A 16,988-nucleotide genomic window follows, 5' to 3' on the forward strand; every position below is an offset into this window, starting at 1 on the left:
GTCATTTTCAGCCAGGTTTCCGGATACTTTTGATCACATAGTGTAAGTCTGTATCTCTTAAGACGTGACTGTAACGCCGCGAAACTAGTTGGATCAGTAATAGAGATTTGTCATAGAGCTGAAGTGGTCTTATTCATCCATCACAGTCCGTTTCAGAAATGTTATTGCCCGCAAAGCATTGCCTCACAGATGCCCAAACGGGGAACTAATAAAATAACACATGATTATAACATACGACATGTTGTGCTGATGACGCATCTTATATCTTAATGTTGATCGTGGGTAAAGCAGATGCCGGACTGAGATTCATTGGAAGAATCCTAAGGAAATGCAATCCGAAAACAAAGGAAGTAGGTTACAGTACGCTTGTTCGCCCACTACTTGAATACTGCTCAGCAGTGTGGGATCCGTACCAGATAGGGTTGATAGAAGAGATAGAGAGGATCCAACGGAGAGCAGCGCGCTTCGTTACAGGATCATTTAGTAATCGCGAAAGCGTTACGGAGATGATAGATAAACTCCAGTGGAAGACTCTGCCAGAGAGATGCTCAGTAGATCGGTACGGGCTTTTGTTAAAGTTTCGAGAACATACCTTCACCGAAGAGTCAAGCAGTATGTTGCTCCCTCCTACGTATATCTCGCGAAGAGACCATGACGATAAAATCAGAGAGATCAGAGCCCACACAGAGGCATACCGACAATCCTTCTTTCCACGAACAATACGAGACTGGAATAGAAGGGAGAACCGATAGAGGTACTCAAGGTACCCTCCGCCACACACCGTCAGGTGGCTTGCGGAGTATGGATGTAGATGTAGATGTAGATGTAGATATACTAATCGCTTAACGACACAATGGCGTCTCCGCTTAGTGTTTTCTGAGGCATCAGACAACATGTTGTATGATTTAATTCTGTGTTATTTTGTTTGTGACACGCTAATGATCCCTGACACGTTTTATTTGACGTAGCATAACTATATGGCTTCCAGTATTGTAAGATTCATGTACGACTAATAATGTTACAAGATTCGATGATGACAGCGTACATCTTTCGAAAACGGACATAGTGATGAAAAAAATTCTAGCGACCTTGGCTAACTTTCTAACCTCCCCACTGTATTTGATTGTACACACATCAAAAAGAGTTTTGTATCACCTCGGTTCCGAGAGTTCCGGAAACTGTCCAAAAAATTGGAATAGAGATCAACATGAACATCATTTCCGCCCTTTTAATTGCTCATGAAAACCACACGTTGCATGTCGTACCTCCATACAGCGAGACCTTCAGAGGTGGTGGTCTAGATTGCTGTACACACCGGTGCCTCTAATACCTAGTAGCACGTCCTCTTGCATTGGTGCATGCCTGTATTCGTCGTGGCATACTATCTACAAGTTCATCAAGGCACTGTTGGCCCAGTTTGTCCCACTCCTCAACGCCGAGTCGGCGTAGATCCCTCAGAGTGGTTGGTGGGTCACGTCGTCCATAAACAGCCGTTTTCAATCTATTTCAGGCATGTTCGATAGGGTTCATGTCTGTAGAACATGCTGGCCACTCTAGATGAGCGATGTCGGTATCCTGAAGGAAGTCATTCACAAGATGTGCACGATGAGGGCGCGAATTGTCGTCCATGAAGACGAATGCCTCGCCAATATGCTGCCGATATGGTTCCACTATCGGTCGGAGTAGGGCATTCACGTATCGTACAGCCGTTACAGTGCCTTTCATGACCACCATCGGCGTAAGTCGGCCCTACATAATGCAAGCCCAAAACAGCAGGGAACCTCCACCTTACTGCACTCGCTGGATAGTTTGTTTAAGGCGTTCAGCCTCACCGGGTTGCCTTCAAACACGTCTCCAACGATTGTCTGGTTGAAGGCATATGCGACACTCATGTGTGAAGAGAACGTGATGTCAATCCTGAGTGACCTATTCGCCATGTTGTTGAGCCCATCTGTACCGCACTGCATTGGTTGCAAAGATGGACCTCGCAATGGACGTCGGGAGTGACGTTGCGCACCATGCAGCCAATTGAGCTCAGTTTGAGTCTTAACACGACGTCCTGTGGCTGCACGAATAGCATTATTCCACTTGGTGTCGTTGCTGTCAGGGTTCCCCCGAGCCATAATCCGTAGATAGCGGTCATCCACTGCAGTAGTATACCTTGGGCGGCCTGAGCGAGGCACGTCATCGACAGTTCCTGTCCCTCTGTATTTCCTCAATGTCCGAACAACATGGCTTTGGTTCACTTCGAGACGCCTAGACACTTCCCTTGTTGAGAGCCCTTCCCAGCACAAAGTAACAATGCGGACGCGATCGAACCGCGGGACTGACCATCAGACATGTTTGAACTACAGCCGTGTAGTTCCTTCCAGGTGGAATGACTGAAACTTGCCGGGGGTGGGGCCGAGCGGTTCTAGGCGCTTCAGTCTGGAACAGCGCGACCGCTACGGTCGCAGTTTCTAATCCTGCCTCGGGCATGGATGTGTGTGATGTCCTTAGGCTAGTTAGGTTTAAGTAGTTCGAAATTCTAGGGGACAGGTTACCTCAGCTGTTAAGTCCAATAGTGCTCAGAGCTATTTGAACCATTTTGACTGGAACTTGAGCGGCTGTCGTACCCCCTCCGTCTAATAGGCGCTGCTCATGTATGGTTGTTTACATCTTTGGGTGGGTTTAGTGACATCTCTGAACAGTCAGGGGGACTGTGCCTATCATACAATATCCACAGTCAACGTCTATCTTCACGAGTTCTGGGAACCGGGGCGATGCAAAACCTTTTTTGATGTGTGTATATGAAATTTAGCCCTTACATCCAACTCTGTAAAAAAAACTACGTATTACGAAAATTATGTACTCGTAAATTGTTATCCAACTTAAACTCGTATCAAATTAAAATTTAAAACAGTTTTGATCGCAATCTTGTTAAAATATTTTTTTTATTGGAGTAAGTGACCGGTTTCGACTCTATGAAAGAGACATCTTCAGACTCCGAAGCGGTGGATGGACACTGCTAAATGAGGTTCGTCGACCCTCGACGCTCGTGTCAAATATTTTAACAAGATTGCGATCAAGACTGTTTTAAATTTTAATTTTCTACCTTTACGTTCGCTGAATATCTTTTCAAAAATTTCAAAAATATTAAACTCGTATGCTAACCTTTGGCTAAACAGAGCCTGATTTGAGGTGAACTCTTACTAGTCTCAACACAACTTGTCGATATATTACACGTACAACTGAAGTAAAACAATTATCTGGCCCTATTCAAAATTTCCACTCCCTTCGACAACACTGTTGCAGATTTCTCGATAGGACAACAGCACACAGCAAGCAGGCTGCGTCTAAACTAGATTTCTGTTTCTAAATAAATATCCAAACTGTTGAATACTACGCGGTACAAAAATCAAAACGTTACAACTTGATTCTTCAAGAATGTTGTAAAATGACCGTCACAAGACGTAGATTCAGACTGTTCCTCTCATACCTTCCAGCTATAGGTTTTGGACCTCTTATGAAGATCTATCAGATCAGTATTGAAATCTTAAGTAAATAGAAAATCGAAATCTTGTAAGATTTTCATTCCTAAACTAATTCTCTCATTGTTGACTGCTTTAACTCGTCTACACAGGTGCGGGGTGTAAGAGGGCGGTGGGTGCAGAGGGGTAGGATTGACGGAGGTAGCTGGGCTGGTAGGAAGAGGGGGGTGGACAGTGGGACGTAAGGGCGGTGGGGTGGGAGGAGGTTTGGATTGGCTAAAGGAAAAGAGTGAAAGAAAGAGATCTTCGGGTACTTCTAGAAAAGGGGCGAAGGGGAAATTAGTTTGAGGTAGTGTCAGCTATTGTACTCGCACGAATTTAGGGACGTCGGGGGCGGGGGCGGGGGAGGAGGAGGGGCCAGAGATCCTGGAGAAAGCGGCGGCTGCTGCGTGAGGGCGCGACGCGCGCTGGACCGTGAAGCGGAGCCGCCGGCCGCCGGCCCCGGCTCCAGCTCCAGCTCCACTCCAGCCACACATGGCCGCCGTTCCGTCCCCGTTACATCGCCCGCCCGCCCTCCTCCGACAGAGCAGGCCTCTTCTCTTTTTCTACAAAGTGCCATGTATTTCCATGGTCAACGGTCACGTTTTCGCCGATAATTTGATCGGTGTCCGATTTCTTGTGTGTGTCGGGACGTACCCATTACTTGTTACAACAGGTCTTTGAGAAAGCAAATCCGTTAGCGGTAGCGCCGTTGAAACCATTTCACCTCTTTAATAATACTTGCACGCCCACAGATTTTTTTGTCCTTCACAAAGGACATCATTTGTGACGAGTTCCCGCGTTCACATCCGCCAGAGGTCGCTCTCTCTGTTAATGTTGCAAAACTTACTAAACATGCATGTGAATCCACTTCTTCACACACACACACACACATATATATATATATATATATATATATATATATATATATATATATATATATATATATATACCGGGTGATCAAAACGTCAACATAAATTTGAAAACTTAATAAACCACGGAATAATGTTGATGTTGATAGAGAGTTAAAAATTGACACACATGTTGGAATGACATGGGGTTTTATTTGAACCATACTGCTAGACGCGTGAAAGATCTCTTGCGCGCGTCGTTTGGTGATGATCGTGTGCTCAACCGCCACTTTAGTCATGCTTGGCCTCCCAGGTCCCCAGACCTCAGTCCGTGCGATTATTGGCTTTGGGGTTACCTGAAGTCGCAAGTGTATCGTGATCAACCGACATCTCTAGGGATGCTGAAAGATAACATCCGACGCCAATGCCTCACCATAACTCCGGACATGCTTTACAGTGCTGTTCACAACATTATTCCTCGCCTACACCTATTGTTGAGGAAAGCTGGTGGACATATTGAGCATTTCCTGTGAAGAACATCATCTTTGCTTTGTCTTACTTTGTTATGCTAATTACTGCTATTCTGATCAGATGAAGCGCCATCTGTTTGACATATTTTGAACTTTTGTATTATCTTTTTTTTTGTTCTAATAAAACCCCATGTCATTTCAAGCATGTGTGTCAATTTGTACCTCTCTGTCTACATTATTCCGTGATTTATTCAGTTTTCAAATTTATACTGACTTTTTGATCACCCGGTATATATATATCTGTGTGTGTGTGTGTGTGTGTGTGTTTGTGCGGTGTATGGTGAAAGGATAATTTTCTCTGTGACTTACAAAATAATAAGTGAGTGGAATATTTATTTAGACAGGTAAATGATAAGAAGCCTTACTCTTTCTGCGAAGTTATAGTGATTTAGTTGTTTGCCAGACAGTTAGAGCAACGATTTTAAGTTTTTAAGCAGAAATCTTTTACTGGCATGCAGCTAACGTATTTAAACAAACTGTCCACAAGTCAGTTTAAATCAAATGATTATCTGTTTCAGTCTGGGAGACAGAAACGTTTAAAGTTGACGTAACGCTCTGGAAAACAGCTAAGTAAACTATGCTCATAATTCAGCAATGAAATGTTTCTTACGTTTATATGTATACTGCACCGACTGCTTGTTAGCCATACGAACAGTAGTACTTCATCATAGTTCGTAAATTATCACCAATGGTAGCACATCACCTGAGTTCGCTGCCATTGTCATGTCTGTTGCACCTCGCTCTAGGAAAATATCCGAGCCGAAACTAGTTGTGTAAATAACACAGGCAAAAACTGTTTCTAAAAGCAAAGTGGAAAACGTCGCCTTCATTCAGTATGCAAAATAGTATGACAGGAGCTAGAAGTGCGTAAGATTTAGTATGTAGTAATTAAATTCCGAAACACTCAATCCAGTCATGTACATGGGTGAAGAACACACGACTCCCAAACTAGTACTGCCTTATAAGCCATCAAATAGACGAGATATAAGAAGACTTGCAAATAATTATGAACTACATACAATGATGTTACTACCAAGCACAGAACACGAAGTCAGTAAAACTGTACAGAACCTAGAAAACAAAAAGTTAGCAAGCTTGTATGAACTAATAATGAGCGTGCTGAAATAATATATACAGTGTATACTAGTCTCCTTAACAAACATAATAAATGAATCACAGATATAACAGAAATCTCCACAGTATTTAAAACAGGCAAGAGCTGTGTCTCCGCTGGAGGAAGGTAATACAGAACACATAGGAAATTACCATTCCATTCCCCGTTGTCAGCATTATACGGAATGAAAGACAGGTTACTGAATTATTTGAATAAAAGCAACCTTCTAAGTGAAACTAAGTTTGGTTTCCGAAGTGGTAAACTACAGGATCAGCCGTAATAGAATTTAAAATAAAGTGGTACTTGATACTCACGCGTTCAAGATGTGTTTGTCTCAGATATTTTTAGATCTTTCTAAGGCTTTTGATAATGTTGAGCTTAAGATTCTACTCACTACGCTAGGTTCAGTAGTAAGAGGAGACATAGTTAATGACTGGTTCTGATCACACCTAACAGATAGGGTACAAGGAGTAGAAGTAACACGTACCTAAAATAAGTCTAAACTTTTTGTGAAACTCTTATCAGAAAGAAAATACCGTACATTACTATAGGTGTCCTTCAGGGTAGCATATTTGGATCATTATTGTTCCTCGTATACGTCAGTGACTTTCCCAGTAGTGTTAGTCACGGGGAAAAATTCCCGTTGCTAATGTCAGCATTATTACATTCATTGAGAAAGCAAGAGGACTGCAGAGAAAGCACATAAAAACCCGAGAGAAGTTTAAAATTGGTCAATATGCAATAAAGTGACTTATAAAGAAACTAAATGCCACGAATTTCAGTTTGAAGACGGAATATGACAGTTTTAAATTACATGTAGATGGCACCTATACATACCGCATCAAGAACACAAAATTTTACGAATGAATATTTATTCTCAGTTAAAGAGGTGTGAACACACAAAAAAGATTGGAAACAGAATGTCATCTGAATGTAATGCCGTTAGAGTGCTCTCATGAATGTAAAACAGCCAATGTCTTTTAGTTGTATACTGTTCACACGTACATTCAGTTCTTAGCTATGACATTCGTTTCTTAAGAACAAATGAAGCAAACAGGAAAACAGTTTTCAAACTGCAGAAAAGATCACAAAGAACAATACCCAGAAATAGTAGTCGAACTCATTGTAAACATCTGTACGAAAGGATGAGATTTTAACTACACCTTATGAATACATTTATCAATCAGTTGCGCACAAGAAGATCTGTCTTTGATTACGAAAAAAGAGCTATACTGAACATTACATTTACCAAGAAGATTAAACATAAAATTCAAAACATTTTCGACCAGAGAATAAGACTGTACAATAAACTGAACAACGAGATTAAAAAGGTTACTAAAGCAAAGTTATTTAAATGTCAGTTAAGATGTACCTGTTAAACAGATCATTCTATGCAGTGAAGGACGACTTGGATGACAAAAGAAGAAATTTGCTACGAAATATATCATCATTTCACATAACACTATATTTAATTTATTTTATTTTCTGGAAAACCTTACTCCCAAAGCTATGCAATGTCTAATACCAACACTTTATAATCTTTTTGTGCCAAACATTTCATTCGTTACAGAGAGACGCTAACTCACTTTGTCAGGATACCAAACACAAAAATGATAACGAAACATCGACGCTACGGTCCTGAGGTCAGCTGACAGTGTGGAAGTCATGAAATACTGTGTGTACAGTGCGGTAGTGTGAGCAGTTACCGGGGGTGCGCAATGAATGAAAGGTGTAGCCATAGCTTTTTACATTATTAAATAAGTTATTTATAAAACACTATTTTACACTAGGGATAACACGAATGAGATAGGCTGTTTTAAAAAGACTGGTCTTATATTCGAGGAAGTGGGGGCTCGAATCTTCGGCCATCTTGATTTAGGTTTTCGGTGGTTTCCCTAAATAACTTCAGGCAAATGTTGGGATGATTCCTACTACAAGGCCACGGCCGACTACATGTCCCATCCGTATCAAACTACTCTCGTAAATATGTTAATTTGGTTGTTCTTAAATGTAATATCATAAAATATCCAATAACCTTGTAAGAAAGTGATCTAAGGATGAATGAACTACTGCTACTTAGTTGATAGGCAGGCAAATCGTGAAGACAAAACTTCAAGCCATATCCATGAGGCGCAGAACCGGAGTAAGAGGTGCCTCATTTGGGGCGTAACGTCAAGGAATAAAACCACAGTCTGGTGAACTCCTTCGATCAGTATAGGGACTGACGTCGGATACTTTAGAATCGGCATCTCAATCTATGTCGGCATCAGACGTCTTTGTACAGCCATTTCTGACAGCTGCGCTCCTTGAATTAGCCGCGTGACTGAGTGGATCGACCACTTAACGTGACACGCATATCCATTTAGTTCGTGATTGAGAGTAAACGGCGATTCGAGGGTATATTAAACGTAAAGACAAGCCATGTGGGTTAATATAAGAGTAACCGTTCTGCTTTGCGCGGCATCTTCGTTTTTTCTAATTTTTTTTTTTCGTTTCATCTGGTCTTGCTGTCTTCCGCGTCTTTCTGTCTTCGAGGTGCGATCTATCGAAGTATTGTGTGTAAATACACGCAGTATCTGCTTCAGGTCGGACTGTAGCTGTGGAGGTCATTATGCGCAAAAACTTGTTCTGTGGTATCTGAAACAGCTTGCATTTCAATGCAATAGTAATGCTCCGCATGCTGATCTCTGGCATTGTAGAGCTACCACGACATCGTTTCTAACGTAGCGCTCAATGACAAGAAAAAAGGATTGAATGACACTTCACTTCCAATACCTGTGAGCCTCGGAAGTCCTTTGGCAGTGGAAACTGAAGAATAGAATTTGTAATTTTGAAGATTGCTGTGATAAGTACAATGACATGCAGGTAATTAACGAGAAGTGAAAACTATGAAGCAAAAGCTTGTATCAAAAACGTATGTAATACAATATTGGAGTTGAGATTTCCTGGAAGAATGGACAGCTCCGTAGACAAAACCCTTGCACCCGGGAAGCAAAGGTGGTGAGTTTGAGTCCCGGTCCGACACACAGTTTTAATCTGCCAGGAAGTTTCAAATCAGCACACAATCCACTGCAGAGTGAAAATTCAATTTGGCAAGTGTTAGAGCTAATTGCAAAAATATTTATTGTTATCAGACTGAAGAATTAATAAATAAAGTTAATGAAACGTTCATGACCGAATTATAGTTCTTAGATGATTGGTTGTCAATAGGATGTAAATGTGGGACAAAAGAAATGAAGAAGAGGATTGATGAATTTGTTCTGGAAGGCTATTCAGAGAAGAATAGGGGAGACAGATAAACAATTCCAGTAAATCGGAATTTAGTGGTTACATGGACTTTACCGGCTTTAGAAATGCATATAGCACCAGGGAGCTATGGATGAAGTTACAAATCAGAACAATGAGTATGCATTTCCACAATATTAATGAAACCGTACTTATAAAGCTTGGACAGCGAGTTAATGATTCATCTACTATTAGTGTGTACATATGTCACTGCTACAGCTACCTACAATGCAAAAATACAGAAAGCTGTAGAAAAACACAGCATGTGTTAAAATTTGTTGTAATATGTCTATTTCTGTGATGATGTTATTAAATGTTTTAATATTTTAAAAGGAAAATGGTATTTTGAAGAACTGTGGTCAGAGAAACAGTTGTTGGGCAATGGTATCTGTGACTGCGATAGCAGCTCTGTGCAGTCGTAGAAACTTTGACAGTCAGTAGTGGAAAGTTGTGGTGTGCAGCGGGCGCGGTTTTGTTGAGTGTGCAGTGTAATGCATGGACGCACTTTTGTAAGTATGTGAGTTGCAGATTTATTACGAGGATGAATGATGAGTCAGAACAATGATTATATAGCATATGGACATAAAAAAGGTTTTGGCATAAAGATCAAGGTATTATTTGACGAGGTAAAAAGTTTCTTTTTTTTTATAAACTTATACTGTTGGTACACTTCACCCTTAAAATGTCACCCTTAAATGTGTGAGAGAGAGGAAAAATTTTAATTACCAGTGAGGTTGATTGAAAATTATCTGTTCAGTTTTTGTAGTTCTGTGTATAACTGGATAATGGTAATAGTGAATTATTATTCATACTATTGGAGCAACTTAATAGTTTGGGCCTCCACCATTCACAAGTACGATGACAAGTAAAAATTAGAAAATTTCAGTCACAGTTGACAAAAGTTTACAAAATAACTAAGCTGCTCCATTTGATGACATACTCAGATTTGATATCCTCGGGGGTTGTGACTTCAGAAAATCCCAGCGTCCGACGTTGCTGAACTCCTAATTTTTAAATAAAACACAGAGTACATAACTTTTCTTGTTTTGTATTATGACAGATTTGGATGTGCATCCATGATGTATACCTTTCTTGTGTGACAGCCTCCGAAAGAGTCTCACACAAACAGATTCCGAAAGACAATAATGCAAGAATCGAATATATAGTTAAATGTAAGATTTACAAAATAACAATTAAAAGACATTAGATGATTTTTCGTTACTTACATCAAAAAATGGGCCACTTGTTATCCTACATGTTCTGATATTAAATTTTCTTAATTTCATATACAATTTCAATGGCTTTTACAGTACAACAATTTAAATTAAATTTTACTTAATTATAAACAAATTACTTTGAATAAAATATTATTAAGGGTATTGTGGATAGCTCTTAAGTAGGGCTATCTTATAAATAATCATAATGAATAAACACTGTAGCTTTTCAGAAATGGGGGAGAAATAAATCTTCAAGAAATGTGGTGCAATATGGCTGCACAGTTTATATCACGAAATTTCAAAGTTGGATTATTAACAAACGGCTTATTTCCCTTAATTGTAATATAAATCTGGTAACATATTAATGTGAAATTTAATCTGATATAGTGAACTCATTTATACTAAATTTTTAAAGGGAAGTTTGCTACTGGAACTGGGTATGGAGGTTGTCCCCGAATTGCTCTTCAACAGTGGGAAGCAAAAAGGTGCTTAAAACATCAGTGTAGACGTATGCTGTGATAGTGCCACCCAAACCAAGAAGGGGTGCAAGCCCCCTCCATGAAAAACACGATCACACCAAACACTACCGCCTCCGAATTTTACTGTTGGCACTACACACCCTGGCAGACGACGTGTATAAGGAAACAAATGTGAATACGAAATTCTCTAAATTCTTCACATAGTTTAAATTGAACTTCAAAAAGGCATTTCCAAAAGTATGCATGCCTGTATCAACATTTCTCAAAAACAGATGGATAACAGCAGGTATTAAGACGTCCTCCCAAACCCTTGAAACACCTTAGTTCCATGAAAAAGAGCCGCAATAATCCAGAATTCTTAAATTTCTATCACAGATACAAAAAGATCTATAGGAAGGTGCTGAGTGCTGAAAAAAAGTCATTTAATGACAAAATAATATATAATGCAGAGAATAAAAACAAAGCAGACTGGGATGTTATAAAAAAGGAAACGGGGAGAGGAAAACAGTCACAGAATAACATACTGCTCAGGGAGGGGGATAAGGTAAAAATTGATCCACAACACTTAGCGAACTGTGTAAATGAGCAATTTTCAAGTATTGCAGAGAAGTTACAGCAAAAATTCCCCAAAACCAATATAACACCTGTAAATAATGTTGCACTAAATAGAATGATGTTACTTCCAACCACAGAGAATGAAGCCAATAAAACTGTTCAAAAACTAAAAAATGTAAAAAAAGTCGGTAGTGTGTCACAGGCATATTTTTCGATTTTTCTAAGGCATTTGATAAAGTCGACCACAAGATTCTATTAAATAAATTAGAAGCATTAGGAATAATAGGGGTAACTAATGTCTGGCTCGATCATGCCTAGCAGACAGGGCACAAAGAGTAGAGACAACAAACACTTCAAATAGATCTAAACATTTAGTAAAACACTTATCAGAACCAAAATACATTATTATAAGTGTTCTGCGAGGTAGCATATTGGGACCAATACTGTTCCTGATATACATCAGTGACTTTCCCAGTAGTATTACTCATGGTGAAAAAATCCTCTTCGCTGATGACAGCAATATTATAGTCATTGAGAAAACAAGAGAACTCCTTGCCGAGAAACTAAATGAAACTCTCAAGGAAGTTTATGATTAAAGTGGCATAGAACATAAAGAAAACTGATGCCTTGATTTCCAGTTTGAAGAGGAAAAATTTCAATGCTAAACTAAATGTAGATGGCACCTCTATAGACTGTCTAACAAATGCAGAATTTCTAGGAATGAATATTGATTCTCAGTTGAAGTGGTGTGAACACACAAAGGTACTTGCAAACAGAATGTCATCAGCATATTATGCCCTTAGAATCCTATCATCAGTGCGTAGCATGCAGTGTCTTTTAGTTACATATTACTCATATGTACACTCAGTTCTTACCTATGGCATTCTTTTTTGGGAAACAAATGCACAAAATATGAACACAATTTTCAAACTCCAGAAAATAGCCATAAGAATAATAACCAAAAATACTAGTCAAACTCATTGTAAAGATGTCTTCAAAACACTGGGAATTTTAACTGCTCCATGTGAATAAATGTACCAGTCAGTTATACACATCAAAAATAACATTGGTAATTACTGCACAAACAGCTCTACCCATGACTATGCAACAAGAGATAGATTCAACTTACATTTACCAAGAAAAAATAAATATAAAACTCAAAACAGCATTATCTACCAAGGAATAAAACTGTACAATAAATTACCGAAAGAGAATAAAGAAATTGCAAAAGTAAACTTATTTAAAAAGCTAAAAAGTACCTGTTATGCAATACATTTTATACATTGAAGGATCACTTAGATAAAACAGAGTAAGTTCAGATGGTTCAAATGGCTCTGAGCACTATGGGACTTAACAGCTGAGGTCATCAGTCCCCTAGAACTTAGAACTACTTAAACCTAACTAACCTCAGGACATCATACAAATCCATGTTCGAGGCAGGATTCAAACCTTCGACCGTAGAGGTCGCGCGGTTCTAAACTGAAGCGCCTAGAACCGCTCAGCAACTCCGGCCGGCAAAACAGAGTAGGGGTTTGATAAAAAAAACGTTGTACAAATAAATAATAATAATAATGATGATGATGATGATGATGATGATGATGATTATAAAACATCCAACATTCCATATAACACCTTCACTTTATTTTTTGGCTTCTTTTTTTCTTTCTAGAAATACTTATACCCTAGCTATGCGTAGCAGAATACTGACACCCCTTCCTCTTTCTGAGCTCAAGATCTCACTCATTATGGAGGGATGCTGTCTCAGTTTTTCAGGATAGCAAATGGGAAGTTGGGCGGTACATAAAATGGCACAGAGAGCACCAGTGAGTGTTGTAGTGTTGGCAGAAGAGCCAACACCGTATTGCTAGAGGAGGCCGAAATGCACGCGTTTAAGCTGGCGTGAGGTCTGGCACAGTTAAAGGAGTTGAGTCTAATAAATAAAGTACGAAGCTCTTGGAATACTTAACTTTATTCCATAATTGGTGAACATCGGTCTGACGGTACAGGCTTTATAAGATAACCAGCAAAAGATAAATTGCGCCTTGCTAGGTCGTAGCAAATGACGTAGCTGAAGGCTATGCTAACTATCGTCTCGGCAAATGAGAGCGTATTTGTCAATGTAGCATCGCTAGCAAAGTCTGCTGTACAACTGGGGCGAGAGCTAGGAAGTCTCACTAGACTTGCCGTGTGGCGGCGCTCGGTCTGCCATCACTGACCGTGGCGACACGCGGGTCCGTCGTATACTAGCGGACCGCGGCCGATTTAAAGGCTACCACCTAGCAAGTGTGGTGTCTGGCGGTGACACCACAAGTGTGTGTGTGTGCGTGTGTGTGTGTGTGTGTGTGTGTGTACAGTGACTGATCGTGAGATATGAGTGAACGGTGTGGCATTACATTACTTTAATAAATTATTTGTCAAAAAGTATTGTACACCAGGAGTAAATCTAATGATTATGTCTAACTAGAAATCTGTAAATATATATGTATACGAATTAGCTTATTTTAAATTGGTCTAAACTTGTAAATACTTTGACATGTCCTATATCCTTGTGAAAAGAGATCTACGGATGAATAAAGCTACTACTACTACTACTACTACTACTACTACCCTTACAAAAAAACGAGACTGAAACTCTTAAACAGAAAAGCACGCTCGAAATTTAATAAATACACGTCAAGGAAAACACAGAAAAAGATAAACACTTACCGCTCCATATATGTATTGTAACCTCCGCATTATGTGTTTCCAAATGAAACTTAGCCCTACTTTATCTCCCACTCTATAAAAAAATCTATGTACTACCAAAAGTATGTACCCACAAACTGTTATCCAACTTAAATCTGTATGCTAACCTTTGACCAAACAGAAAATAATCTGAATTGAACTGTAACTGGTCTGAATACAACTTGTCCTTATATTAAATGCGCAACTGAAGTAAGACAATCATCTGGCCCTAATCAAAATTTCCACTTACCTCGCGTCTTGACAACATTGTTGCAGATTTCTCGTAAGCAAAATAGCAAGCAGGCAGCGGCTAAGCTAGATTTCTGCTTCTAAATACATATTCAGAGCATTGTAACAACTTCGTGCAATGTAGTAATGCTTAATAATGAACCTTCTTCAAAATGTAGGGTGGGGAGAGAAACTATTTCTATGAAATGATATTACAATAATGACAACGATTTTAGAATAAAGTATGTATTCAGAAAGACAGAGTAAAGCTCCACTTGATATCCACACATAACACTGGTCTGAACAATACTATGCTTAACAAAGTGAACGCTGATGTGAAAAGGGTACAGTTTTAACGGAGAATTTCTACAAAATCATCCAGATCAATTAGCAGATATGTTAATGCATGACTCGGGGAAATGGGATATCTCTCTCTTTCACCACTCAGCAAATTAACTAGCTGACAATCATTGTGCTAACAAGTTAGCTGCGCAATACTACAGTCTTACCTCAGACTTCTTCTCTTCAAAACTAGTAACATTCTTCAAAATTTATACTCTTTTCGCCTACCAATATATACATCATATTTGTCCTTGATGTCCTTTACAACAAATCTTTCTTCATCTAACAGATGCAATCACAAGTCAAAACAGCAATACTGAATACATCCATTACCTACCACAGATCAAGCAAAAATGTATGTAATTGAGCAGAGGCGAAGACTGTGCCACAACAAGACCAAAGATTGTTTAACAGTAACATAACTTGCCCTCTCTTTGAAGTGCCCATCGATAACTTACCAATATCTAAAGTGACATTCCCACCTTACAGTATATCACCCGAGAGCTGGAGGTAATGTTGTAGCACTTTTGCATCCTTATTAGGGAGAAGTAGAAACTCCGAGGAAAGCAATGAAGACGTCCTAGATAGTTTTAACGTTAAAGGCATTTGTCTTACAGATCAGTCGGTTACAACTGTGCATACCCCCCCCCCCCTCTCCCCGGATCTTGCTACTGAAACGGCGAATGATCTCGAAAACAGATGTGAGACTGGCAGAGTCCTCAAAAATCTGCAGTAATCCTTGTCATTCTTCCATGGTAACAATGAAGTCTTCAAATTTTGTGTCTCCCTTAGTGCCAGTGAGCTTAGGGAACTGGACTGTGTTTATCAGAATGTTTCTCTTCTGCGACGCGATTTTCCTCGGAGATGCATCGCCATCAAATCAGAAAGAAGTCGTTTCTCAAACTGAACTGTCTTAATAAGAGCAGTGTGCAGACAGTCTGCGACCCGTTCCGCATATTTCAATCTTCGTTCCTGCAGCCCTTCTCCTTCATAAATTCAATAAATCGTAAATTCATTTCAGCCACGCCTCTTGACTTGACCAAGGTACTTTGCAGTAAAATATAAAGTCTCCATTCTCTTCTTTCAGGTCTATCGAAAACTGTTGCTAATGACAGTGAAATAATGCGTACGACATCAGAAATTTTACTATTCGTACCACCAGTTTCTTCGTGTGTCCCATGACTGCAAATTTTACACAAAGTGCTTCTTGATGTACAGAACAATGAATCCCGTCTGTGGTCGTTGTAATTTTTTGCTCTTTCATTGTCAACTAAATCTTTAAATTATTTCTGCACGATGCTGTAATGTCCTTTCAGAGCCAACATGCAGTGCCCGTAGCTTTTGCGACTGCATAATATATATTTTGAGGTTTCTCATCCCTCTCTTCTGTCCAAACTGTTCGTTTTTAGAGGCTTACGACGACAGATTGCTAGACTACCTCTTTTTGTGCAAATAGATACCGGATCTGTGAACGTCTTTCAGACAATGAAGAAATAGCTGACGCCACGATTGTGCCGAACTGAAGAGACCTGTGTCTACCGAAAAATACGAGACCGGAATAGTCAATACAACATCGCGCTGCCCGGGTAATTCCAAGAAGGACCGAGCAAAGACAGACAGACGTGTCCCGCACCATTCTCGTGCACGCGTGAAGTGTGGCACGCTGTGGCCGGTCCTAGCTATATTGGTACGATGTACCCTCCCCCATGCGCTGAACAGAGTTTTGTGGACTAAAGATGTAGAGGATTGTAGTGAAGAATACGGCATATGAGAACCATTCCGGTCTTCACTTGAAGTAACTCGGAATAAGCAAGTACTATTATAACTGCCACAGGGATATGATTGTCGCAAAACCAGCAGACACATATCGCAAATAGCAGGTGGCTCTGGCTACCAGTGAAATGTTAGCTACTGAAAGTGGAGCCTCAACGCTTGTTTTTTCAGCTGTTATACGGACATCCGTGGACAGATTTCAGTGCCATTTGTGACTCAGCGTGGCCCTAAAATAACCTTCTGGCCGTTTCATTTTGCGAAAACAAACATCGTCTCTTTATTCCCGCTCTAACATTACCTGCCGTTGTAAAGCTTAAACAGCGTCATTATTTTCCCTTAAACTAGTAACACCTTTTAATGCCGTCGCTCACGTCGTATTCA

The sequence above is a fragment of the Schistocerca cancellata genome, chromosome 2 (genome assembly GCF_023864275.1).
Source record: "Schistocerca cancellata isolate TAMUIC-IGC-003103 chromosome 2, iqSchCanc2.1, whole genome shotgun sequence".
NCBI lineage: Eukaryota > Metazoa > Arthropoda > Insecta > Orthoptera > Acrididae > Schistocerca > Schistocerca cancellata.